The sequence below is a fragment of the Desmodus rotundus genome, chromosome 6, assembly GCF_022682495.2.
Source record: "Desmodus rotundus isolate HL8 chromosome 6, HLdesRot8A.1, whole genome shotgun sequence".
Taxonomy (NCBI): Eukaryota; Metazoa; Chordata; class Mammalia; order Chiroptera; family Phyllostomidae; genus Desmodus; species Desmodus rotundus.
The window spans coordinates 155324934-155337652 of record NC_071392.1 but is presented as its reverse complement, the minus strand read 5'-3'; positions in this window follow the sequence as shown (position 1 = coordinate 155337652).

Sequence of the window (12719 nt, the reverse complement as noted above, 5' to 3'; positions counted from 1 at the left end):
AGTATTATTTTATTTCAATCCTCCATAAGGGTGAATGAGGAACGTTCAGACTAGTCAGTTCCCCACGTGCTGACGAGAGCATGCCACGACCGAGCCTAAAAGTGTCCGCTGAGAGGGCAGAGCCCGCAGTCCTGGTCCCAGCTGCCCCAGTGACCTCAGGCACGCTACTCTGGGGCTGTGCTCACCAGCAGTCCAGGGCAGGAGGTGTGGATATCAGACAGCCTGACTCAACCACCTGATGCCGGGCAGGGAGGACCCCTCGGGCATGTCCCCTTTGTAAAATCCTGACCCTCAGAAAAGCACATGACACCAGATCGCACACCCTGGTAGAGAACCTGTCAGGCTGGCTAGACCGTCCCGTTCTCAGTCCATCCCAGCCTCTCTCTGGGCCAGCTGCTTTCAGTGTCCCTGAGCAGGAATGAGAGCCCACCCGCCGGCCACAGACCTCTGCTGACCATACCAATCCTGGGGCCCAAAGGAAGAGAATGGAGAGCACACTCTACAGGAGGTGGGGCCACCGCCACACACCATCACAGCACACACAAGTGAAAAATGATCCTCACGCCGAACAAAGCCCAATTGCCTGTTTTAAAGGCCAAAGGCTTCCAATGGGCTAGCGGAGTTACTTGGGGGCATGTGGACAGAGAACAGGAGGCAGAGAACGCCGCCTTCTGTTTTACACTTGTGCCCGTTGTGGGGGCTCTTCATGAAGAGATGCATGCCTCCCACTTGTGATGTTCACAGTAAAGGCTGGCACACATGCGTGTGCCATGGGCTACGCATGTGACGAGGGCAGAAACCACAACGGACCTGACTGCATGAAACTGGGAAACTTCTATTTATAAAGAAATTGCCTTAAACTACATCAGGAGGGGAAAACAGTCACAGCATTAGTAATAGTAAGTATTTACTATGTTAACACATCAGAAACGCTTAGGGAAAATCCACACTCCAACTAAAGAAAAAGCCAACGGCGTAAGTAAGCAATTCACAGAAGAGGAACCACAAACTATTCTCCCCACTGATGACTGAGGACACAGAGCAAACAGTCAGGTGGCATTTCTGTCTGTCAAACCAGCAGATGTGGCTCAAATCCTTGTGGTTGCTTGTTGATAAGAGGACAGGCAGACAACTTCACGCCCTGTTCACAGGAGGATGAACTGGGGAAACCTTTCTGGAGGGCAGTATTGCAAAACCTATTAATAACTTTTAAAATATGCATAAAATTTGGCACAGCAATTCCGCTTCTAAGAATTTATCCCTAAGGAAAATCATCATGGCTAAAGATACATGCACTTGGACATCCAGTGAAGCATTGTTTATGAAAGCAGAAAGCTGGAAATCGCCTCACTGTCCAAACAATGAAGGGCCAGTTTAATATATTACGGTGTTACACACAGGGAATAACCATGAGACTATTATTCGTGATGATGGAGGAAAATATGAAACAACATGGAAACGTTTACAAGACATTCACTGGAAAACTCTGCTTACAAATGGTTTGTACGATACGAACCTGCTTTCATAACTAAAAGTACGTGTGCATCCACATTGAGTTCTTAAACATCTGATTATAGGCTATTTGAGTTTTCTTCTTTATGTTTTCCTGCATTTTTTGTAATTAAAAATCTGTGGGTTTTTTTTAAATAAAAAATACCCAGTGCTGAAACACATCTGAGAATCATTTTCAAGTAACTAATTGGGAAACATTTTAAATCAACAAGTTAAGAACCAAAGACACAGCAAATGAGATTAAAGTAGTATCGATTGTTCCAAATAACCCCTCCAATTAATCTTCTATGCCTTTTTTTTTTTTTTTTGAAAGCCCACAGAATCTGGGTTCATACAGATGAGGTCATTGTGTTGCAAAACTTGCTGGACCAGACAGCGTTCTAAGATCATAACCTACTCCTCCCTACAGAAAAGGGGAAGAAGCGTGCTCCCTTATTTTCCTGGGAGAAGACACTCACATCTTTAAAAGTCAGAGGAAAAGGCTGAAGCAGGATTTCACAGGGTTCTGGGAGCAGAACTGTTTGGTTCTCCATCGACATTGCTTTGTGCCAGTGTGAAATTTAGATTTTCAGAAACAGAAAGGGGTCCCCACTCAAAGGGAAAATGCTATTTGCAAGCTGCAGAATACTGGTACGCAATGCTGAGGAAGAGATGCAATGGCAGAGAGAGAGAACTGGAGAGCCTCCGTGCCCAGCGGAGCTCCCTGGGGCTAGAACTCACACGCACTCCTGGCGCGCATATTGCTGAGTAGATGCTGGCAGTGCACCTCACTGGGCTTCACTAACAACTCCTACCTGACCACCCATCCTTCACTAGAAATATTCTCCTTCTCAGTGGCCAGCACAAAACATTCAGGCAACAGGACTAGGATTTTCAGGGTAATACAGCATCTCAATTAAGAGATAAGTTAGACACAGGACAAAAGCATAAACAGGATGCTAATGGATTAATCCACTGATACTTCTTCCCCACTCAGTCTCCAGAGAGATCCTCCCCGGCAGGCACAAACCTCCAGAAATAGTAAAGCGCGATTGGCAAACCCATTCATGACTCCTGGTCGGATACGCCCATGCGCTGGAAAGAAGTCTCCTTGGTTCATTCAAGTCCTTTGGGCAAGAAAACGTTTTCACTCATCTGTGACTTTCTACGGTCGGCTCGCCAGAGTTACAGTGTTTGCTCTTACTGTGTTACCAATTCTTCCCAGGAGCCAGACAATAGCCCCCTGTGATCTTTGACCTAACACGCAGACAGAATTTCATTTCTAACGTACTGGTTTTTACCCGAACAATGGAATTGTAAAAGAAATTTATCATCCTGGGGTTCTAACCACCCTGGGTTTCCCCCGCTGATTGCACATTTCCGACCCACCCCGGCACAAAGCGCTGGGGGAACTCTGAGCACAGCAGTCATCCCACTGGGGAGCAGTCTGCAGTGTGCCCTCTCATAGCCCTAACTCTCGCATAAGGGCCTGCCCTGTCTTCTCGGAGAGGCCCGCCTGGCCGAAAGTGAAGGAGAGCACTTCCTGAGGGCAAGCTTCTGTACACAAGGTGGGTTCCAGAAGGCCTTTGGAAGGCACCAGACGACGGTTTGTCCGACGTGAAGATGCTCAGACCGGAGAGGCAGAAAACCTTTGCTGAGTGGATCGTGCCAGTATGTAAGGGTTTTGGTCCTCAGCGATGCAATCAGGGAAAAGGACCAAGAAAGGCCTATGGCCACAACAGGAGGGGACACTGAAAATCAGACGGACATCAGCCAGTCCACCACTCACCTACCGCACTCTGTCCCAAGTAATGATTGGGCCGGCCAGGTAAGCAGCAATCACTGGGCATAAGTGGTTTAAAAGTCACTTTACCAAAAGAATAGGGTGTGTTCACTTATATGTGGCATCTAAAAAAATGTATGATTGAACAAAACAGAAAGAGACCCATAGATGTAGAGAGCAAGCAGACGGTTGCCAAAGGAGACGGGCATGGGAAGATGGGTGAGAGGGAAAACAATTTAAAACATTTAAATAATTTTTTAAAACCAGTTTACTTAAAAAAAAGAGGGTTTTGTCATATAAATGTTCTTTGTCAAATACATGATGCTTGCCGTTGTTAGCAGGAACTCTGGTTTATACTATTTACGCAGAGATTTATGGCACTCTTAGACGACGTGTGTGTATGTTTATGTGAGCCTGCTCCCTCGTACTTTGCACATGGTCAGCACTGAATGTACGTCTGCTGCAGGAAGAGACAAAGGAATGGCGGCCTTGGGAAAGCAAACATTCCCAAACATCTGGCCACAAAACTGGGGGAAATGCTCAGGACCTAATAGGATACAAACCTGATCCCCTCTCCCACAACCTGAGGGATCCCATCTGGAAAGCTCCCCACCAGCAGACCGAAGAACATATGTAAGCAAAAGAGAAAAAGTAGTAGACCCACTGGGGGGTCAAAAAAATCAGAGCTAATGCTCATTTTCTTGAAGCTCATGTCCCAGAGGGGCACCCTCCAGTTCTGCCCCTGACCCTCTGCTGCCCGCTCTGCTCCGTGAAGGACAGGTCGGCCTTTACCCACCACACCAAGCCCAGGGATGTGGTAGCCAGGGCCGGGCCACAGGATACCACCCCCAACTCTTCTCCTCACATCTCAGGGATGAGACCCCAAATCCACGGAGGACTGACAGAAGTACACGTGTGAACCCACACTCCACCGAGAGCTGGATCCCTCAAGGGCCTCCCTTTACCCCGAATATGGAAGAGAACTAAAAATAAAAACGCTACAATCTAGTAGAAATCTACAGCTCAGTAGCCGACTGCCATTGAACAGATGCAAGATCATTTTAGGTGAGGCTTAGTTGAATATTTACTGCTAAACTAGTTATAGTGTCCGTTTATATTATTTGTATTATTTGTATTTGTACTGTTATTTGTATTTCCTAGGGAAACTGTAGCTGACCCATGACCTACTGCTTCAGATGAGCCCCTGCCAAGAGGACACCCCATGAGTATCCCCTCCAAAAAGAGTTTGAGGTGAGAGTGTAGCTGGGGAACAAGACTACATTGCTCTAGCTTTGGGGCCTTTGTCTTCAGCTGTCCCCCCTTTCCCCTCCTCTGGATGCGCAAGTGCCTGCAGACACATACAGGGAAGCAGTTGACCGGGTTTCGCAAAACCTGCAAACCATACAGATGTGAGCACCTCGGCCCAGGAAAGGCTCCGAGCGCACCTGCAGTTTACAAAAACAGCCCGCTAACCTTCCCATCACCTCTTCCCACATCATGTGTAATACTAGCCCACAGGACACAACTTGCGAGTTATTGCTCTGCGTTCTCTGAATTTTACGTTTGGGTAAAATGCGACCATGAAAAGGCTGAACAGTTGGGCCAGAGTGTGTGGGGCTCTTGTGCAATCGTTTTCATTGGAAGGGCCTTGCTTTCCTGGCATCTGCCTGCATGAAGGGAGCTTGTTGGTGAGTCTATAAAATTCACTGCTCTGCTGCGGTAAGGAAGCCCTCCCTGAACATCAGGGCAGAAAGCTGCCAGCCTCCCTCAACTGCAGTAAGAACTGTGCCCTCCTGAGCGAGTGGGCTTGGGTTCAACTGATGGATAGTCTGAGGCCGCATGTGGGTCTTACTTCCCTCCTTGCTTTGGCCACCACTGAGCCCACTGCCAAACTCCGTTTCCTGTGTGTTGGCTAGAGGGTGTCTTGAGTCAAGGAGGGAGGGGTTCCCAGACGTCTCGGGGCCCCATTGCACTCTGGGAAGACACGGCAGGGCCGCAGGGTGGGAACGGCCTGCCTGCGCACAGCGAACAACCAGCCTGCTCATTCCATGGAAGAACATCTGGCGCTTCTATGTGGTTGGCTTTTTTATACGTTTGGTACATTGTGGTTTTCTGAAATCATTTGCTTGGGTACAAATCATCAAAAGTGATGTTTGTATATTGCTTATCTATTTTAGGATTTGTCTTTTTTTTTTTTTATTCTTGTGCACTTACAGTCTGGGCCTACATGGAGCCCACTGCCCCCCAAGGAGAAACGTCAGGCTACTTCTCTGCAAGTCTCAGAGGCCAGCCTGGCCCCTCTTCCCACCCTCAGCTGGTGACAACTGGAGGGCACTGAGGCCAGCTCTCCTGGGCCTTCCCTCCTCTCCAGGGCCTTCCTGCCACCTCCCAGCAAGTGGGGTGGTTTCCTGTTAGTGCTCTTCTGGGTTGGGGCAAAGGGAGAGCCTGCAGGTCTTCTCTCACGGCATCAATGAGCTCGTGCTCCTTACAGACACCTTCCGTTCATGAGGGCGAGGACAGCGCTCTCCTTCACCAGAAAGAAAACCCAGACCCCGGAGCTCAGCTGAGTGCGTTTCACCCCCAGATCCACCCCTCAGGGAGGGGCGGGCAAGTTGGGCAGGTTGGGAGACAAAAACTCCAGCTCCAAATTCAAGGAGCTCAGGTAGAAAGGCAGCATGACATTAAATGGTGGGACCTGTCTGTCAATGTCCCCGCCTCCCCCTTGGTCAGCTCCCCTCCTCATGTCTAAAACCCCCCTTTGTACCCATCTTTCCCCTCCCCAGAAATCTGCCGTGAGGCTGACTCAGCCACTCCTCCCCAGTGTCCTGGCAGTTTCTTCCCCCCTCCACCCCAGCCTCAGTCACTGTCCTTCCCTTCCATCCTCAGCTGCAGGGGGAAGGGGCCTGGGGAGAGGGAGAGGTGTCACCAATTAATTCACTCCAAGACGACTACCACGGCCCTTCCTTAATGTGCTTTCTCTCAGAATGTTTGCCGGAGGCCACAGGGAAGCGCCCACTCCTTGACTCAAAGGAATACAACTTGCAAGGCAGGAGATTCAGGCAGTAAGCAGGAGGCCGGGGACAATTCCAAGTGGCAGCGGCTCCCTGGCACCCTGACTCCCGTATCAGGGTGCTGTAGAGGACACCCACCCCATGTCCTCCACTGAGTACCCAGTCACCGTTCATGGCTGGTCTATGACAAAGGACAGAGCTGCCACTGGGGGAGGTGAGCCTGGCCATGGGTCTGGAGGTGAGAAGGACAGGGGTCGCCGCTGGAGTACAGCCATCACTGGCTCACTGCAGACTGAACTGGACAAGACTCAACTGCCCACCCTCCCCTGAGAACCAGACCTGCCTCTGACAGGCATCCATCAGAAGGCCTCAGCCCCACAGGGCCCTACCCTCTACTGGTTCTCTGAGCGCCCTGGCTCCCCTGTCCATGAGTTAATGCAGGCAGTCTGGGCTGGACATCCAAACTCGCCACCCCCTAGGGGAGAGAAAAAAGCGTGCGTCTCCCAGCCCAGCGGCAGCCCCACTCCAGCCCGGCAGAGCGGCCATTGCAGAAAGGAGAGGAGGCTCCACTGGGCACATCTGTCCCACCCCCCGCCCCTGTGCCCTCTCATGGCCTTGGTTCAAAGTTTTTCTGGCCTACCCAGTCCAGGCCAAGTCTTGGACGGTGAGAGGTCGAGAGGTGAATGAGAATGGAAGAAGTGTGTCCACACTCTGGCTCTCTCAATGGGAGCTCAAGGAGCTATGGGACCAGACACGGGGAGGCTCTCGTCTTCCATCCTTGGCCAGATGTCTGCCATGTCGGGCTCACACAAGCCAAGTAAAACACCACAGTCTCCCTGTTCAGGGTACATCACCTGGCTCAGAGGCCCATGTCATGCTGCCCTGTGGCTGGAGCAGCCCCGAGGCCCTGGGGAAGCAAGATGCTCTCCCTGGCCAAGAGCCAGCTGGATGCCCCGTCCTGGGAGCATACCCTCTGCAGTGTTTGACGTGTGGAGGGCCTTTGTGTTTGGTTTGGGGGGGTTGCTTTCAGTTTCATCGGTTGCTTTTCCACAAACTGACAAAGATGTAAGAAAATTCGGTTTCCTGAGTTTCTCAGCCGGATGAGCATGTGTGCCCGGTGCCTCCCTCTAACAGAGAGTTTCAGGGGAAGGTGACAGGGCCGGGACAAGACTCGGCCTGCCCCACAGAAAGGGGAGGCACAGAGAGCATTCCAGGCATTCTCCCGATCACCTGTTCTTCCACGCTCCGCATCAGCCTGGGCATCAGGACGGAAAGGGAAGTGAGCCCCCCAGACTTGGCCCTTGCAAAGCTCCCAAGTCCACTGAGGGAGGCAGAGGTCGAGGGAAAAGTCCAGAATTTAGTATTCACTTGAGTGTAGAAGAATGAACATAAATCTCCTCCTCGGGGACCTTTTAGAGAGTCTTTTTCCTGCCACAAATATCCACACTGATGCAAGGCTCCAGGCAGACCCAGATGAAGCCTCCGCTCCAGCCTCAGCCAGGGCTCCCTAGAGGCTGCCTGCTGTCCACCTTTCCTGTGTCAGGGAGAATGACAGGGATGAACACTGGAGCCAGCAGCAAGAAAGAAGATGAGGGAGATGGCTTTGGGGAGACAGGTCCAGCCTCCAGGTGTTCCTTTGGGCCCAAGATATTTTTTAAAATTTTTATTAGTGCCATCATTTAAAAGTTGGAATATGTCACATAAAAATTATCTTGCATTTTTCTCTTCTCTGGAAAAATTGAGGCTGTGACAATTCTGGGCCCATAGCCTGGCATGGCAACTCTCCGGGGCAGGAGCTCTGGGGCTGAGTGGGAACTGCCCGCATCAGATGGTGCACACACCAGGCAGCCCTGGCTGCGTAAGAGACCACCCCAAAGCTGCCAGCCACCACTTGTCAGCTACAGTTCTAGAGGTCGGCAATTTGGGCGGGGCTCAGCTAAGCACTTCTTCAGCGGGTCATGCCCAGGCTGACACATACACACGGCTTCACCCAGAGGCTGGCAGGTGTCGGAGGGACACCTGGATTCTCCTCCACGTGCCTGCCCGGCAGGCTACCTTAGTGCTCTTCCATCAGCAAGAGAGGACAAGCCCCAAGAAAAAGGCATTCTTCCAACCTCTGCCTACATGCCTTTGATTAATGTCCTATTGGCTAACGCAAGACACAAGATCAGCCAGACTCAAGGGTCAGGAAAACAGACTTCATCTCTTGATAAAAGAGCTATGAAGGATCTATGGTTATTTTCTCATGGGCTCTCCAGTTCACCATAATCCCCACCTTGCAGATACTGGTGGGGGTTGAGGGTCAGTTGCCATTTCTGTTTGAACTTGAGAGGCTGATTCTCCTATTACTGGTCTTCCTCAAAACTTCACTATACCTGGAGCCGTGGAGGCACCCAAGTTAAGGAACGGAACCTAGAACCCTCCTGGGAATTGGTTCAGAACAAGCCTACATGACCCTTCTGCTAATAAGCATGGGAAGGAGAATGGATTTGATGAAAATAAAGGATCCAAAGTAGCAGGTGAAGGCTTTGCCTGGTGATGCCAAAGGGAGGTCAGGATGGCCAAGCCCCCCCAGGTGGTAGAGCAGGTAGACACTACAGGGTCTCAGGTGAGCAAGGCACCATTGGAGAGGGGTGGGGGCATGACACAGTGTGGGGCTTACATGACAGCCCCCAAAGAACTGACAAAGAGGACCACTGCCAACAAGAAAAGCGGAGAAAACTCCCCTGTCACTGTCAATTCTCATCAAGATGGCTGTGCAGCCAGGCCTGAAGAGCTGGCAGAGGCCAAGGTCAGCGTGCCTGGGGAAGCGGTGACACTCACAGTGTGTGCCATAGGGCAGCTGGGAGACCCAGAGGACTGCGGACCAGGATGCTCGAGGGATAGACCTGGTCTCAGTGAGCGGAAGTTCCAGTGTGTGGTGTGGGATGTCTCCAGATGAGGCCAGAGGATGGCCGGGAGGATTCAGTGCATGGGGGCCGGGGGGAGGACAAGGGCAAGTTCTAGCAGTACTAATGATGAAAAGGCTGTCCTTCCCACTCTTTCCTTGAGAATGGTCTGGCTTTTGTTACCCCAGGTACAAAAGTTCATCTGAAGTTTTAAAAAAAGTTTTAAAAATGATCCTGGAATTCATTGCTAAAATATGCATTGCAATGAAGGGCACAACACCCCCTATGACGAATTCTTGACAAAAATGAATGAATCCACTCAAGCCTGCAGACGTGACTCCTAGGAGACAGGAAACACTAAGGACATGGGAAAACCATGAGAGCAACAGCGTGAAGACACACTCGGATGTTCAGAACGTGGGACTTGGTGCAGCTGAATTGGCCTAGTCTCTCATATGGCTATTTTCAAAAGTGGAGGGAGGCAGTAGACTGTTTTAGAATGAGATTAGACTGTTCTAGAAAGAAGCCTATCAAGCAAATGCAATGCAGAAACACTGACTGGATTCTAACCCCTAAAAACCCAAAATCCCAGCCATAAAACACATCTGGGGGATAATTAGGGAAACTGTAACACGAATTGCACAGTAGATGAAATCAGGAACTTGCTGTGTCTCAGGCATGACGACGACATTGCGTACGTGTCGGAGAACCCTCTTAATTTAGGAGACACAAGCTATAATATTTAAGGTTTGTGCCAAATGCTGTCTCTTGGCTGCAAATTCACCCTTCTATACTTGGCCTTAGAAACCAGGTGTGGGACTCTGCAAACCCTTTGGCAGGCAAACCCTGTGGCAGGGGAGCTAGAGACAGCCTGTGAGGCTGGAGGAGGAAGAAGGGATGGGCTCCTTCCTGTTCACTTCCTATTCTTGCTCTGCCTCCCAGTGCCGCTCGCTCCCCCTATGCCATCCCTACCCCCCAGCAGCTGCTGAATCCGCCCCACAGACAGCAGCCCCTCTGGCCAGCCCCTTGGCCCCAGAGATCAGTTAGGGTACCAGAGAGCCTCTCTAAGTTTCTAACCTTTCGTGTTAATGCCGCGAGCCCTAAGGATGGTAGCTGCTTGCTGAAATTGCCTCCTTCATGATTCCTTAGAGTTCTCTGTTTACTCTTCCAGTTACCTACTTAATAACTTTATACCCAGTTAAGTTATTACAGTAACTTCTCTCCATTCAAATAGGTGTGGTTCCTGTCTCCCAAATAGGTAGTACAACAATAACGTTTGCAATTGAAAGGTCCCAGTCAAAATGAAAACATATGGGTACACAGATATACATACATGTAGCTCTAACATGCACACAGGCAGACAAACATATATGTTTGATAATACCAGGCATCAAAAAGGACGTGGAAGATAAGGACTCCCAAATCCTGCTGGTTGGGCTCTGTTTGGTGGAGCCGCTGTGGGGACCCAGTCATCAGTAACTAAGAACATCTGCAACACACACCACGAACCAGTAACTCCGCTTCTCACCACCTGGCCTTGGAGATACTCCCTGCACAGATGCACAGGAAGCATGAACAGGAATGCTCCCTGAGAGTTGAGGGAAGCAAGGACAAACAGGAAGCACCCTGAGCAGCCATCGACAGGGCAACGGATGAGCTGGTGTGCAGCCATCCTGTGAAATACCAGCAGCAGTTAAAAAGAATGCAGTACACAGAAGCAACGAGACCCAGTGGCAATGAACATGCCAGCCCACAGACCTCAGTCTACCATACCACTCCCAACTAAAAGAAACCAGAGGTCCTTGGAGAAATGGATGATTCCAGGGTTGAGGCAGCGCAGGCATAAGACAAGGCTGGAACATTTTGTAATGCCAGAAAGTAATGGAGTACTCAAAAAAAAAAAAAAAATGCTGGGTACATCACAAGGATGCAGGAAGGGGCGTCCACTGACCAAATCTGGGACAATTTGAGGACCAAATAATGAAGGAGAGTAATAAATTATAGATTGCTAAAAATGAGAACCTATGAGTCCATAATAAACCAATAACTTCACAAATACACAGTGGGGGAGGGGAAGCCCGGCTCACAGCAGGCTGCCATGCCCACTGGCACCGACGGGGGACTGTCCCAGCTGGCTGCAGCCATCACGATAAAGGCTGGTTCAGGCAAACACCATCAGTGGGTGCTAAATCTGGGGGGATGCCGACGAGGAGCAGGTATTTGCACAGCCCCAAGTGCCTTTCAGCCAACTGCATGTTAGTTGCAAGGAGAAAAACAGAAACTTCATAGCAGACAAATCAGACAACTCCTTGATCAGGTGATCAAAATTCACATCCCCAACTGACCTGGTACCCTGAGGACACGTCACCTACACATTCTGGTGGAAAAGGCCTAACTTGAATCTATTCTTCAATATAATGATGAGAGTATCAGAAAACCCAAAATAAGAAACAGTCCACTTTATAAAAAGTGACTGTATTCTTTAAAAACATCGTTATCATAAAATACAAAAAAAAAGAAAAAGACTGTAAAAATGTTCCACATTAGCAGAAAAACAAAGAGACGTGACAACTAAATGCAATGTCTGCTCTTAGGCTGGGTCCTAGACTGGAGGGGAAATACCACAAAGGACACCATCCCGTTGACTGGCAAAAACGGAATGCCGGGGGCAGGCTAGGTAAAAGCAGCGTGCCATTATTAAACTGAAAGAAGTTGGAAGCTTCCAGACTGCTTAGAGAGTATATTTACTCTCAGGAAACGTGCAGGGAAGTATTTACGGACATAACATATAGCACCCACCCTCAAATGAGTCAGGGAAGGAAATTATATTACATAGAATGTGTTTATATCCACACACACTATGTGATGCACAATCCATACACAGCAAACGGCAAACTATTAAACCTGGAGAAAGGGTATTAGAAGATTCTTTGAACTAGTCTTATTCTTGCAACTTTTTGGTTTCAAAACAAGAAGTTACTGCTTTGAAAGGAAAGTTGGGGAAAATGAATGCTCTATGCACTGGCGTGGGAGGGGCCCCAAAGGCGCCACTGAGTGACAGTGAAAATGTACACGTGTGACATCTCCATACCACATCCATCTGCACACAAGCAACAGGCAGAGAAAGGTCTGGAGGAAGCAGGCTGGTCACGTGGTTTGCTCCCAAGGCAGAGAAGAGGACCCCAGGACAGCAACTACGGAGTCCTTCAGCTTATCTGCCGTCTTTGCACTTTTTGTGAGTGTTTAATAATCCCTCAATCAGAAATGACTTTTCTTAAGGCTGAAGTGGCCTTCCTCTCAGTCCCCATCAGTGACAAGGACGGCAGCTCAGGTCTCATGAGACAGTGCTCATTTAAACAGTAGGGCCCACTCTACCATTCAACAGCCGCTGACACTCACCAGTTTTGGGGTTGGGGAAATCTGGCCAGAAAGTGGCAGTCACCTGGGGTGTCTGGAGAGACCTCGTCTCAGGGTCCCACGGACCTAGTCTAAACCCTGCCTGCGTCACTCACCCACAGTTTGTCCCCGGGCAAGGGACAGACCTCT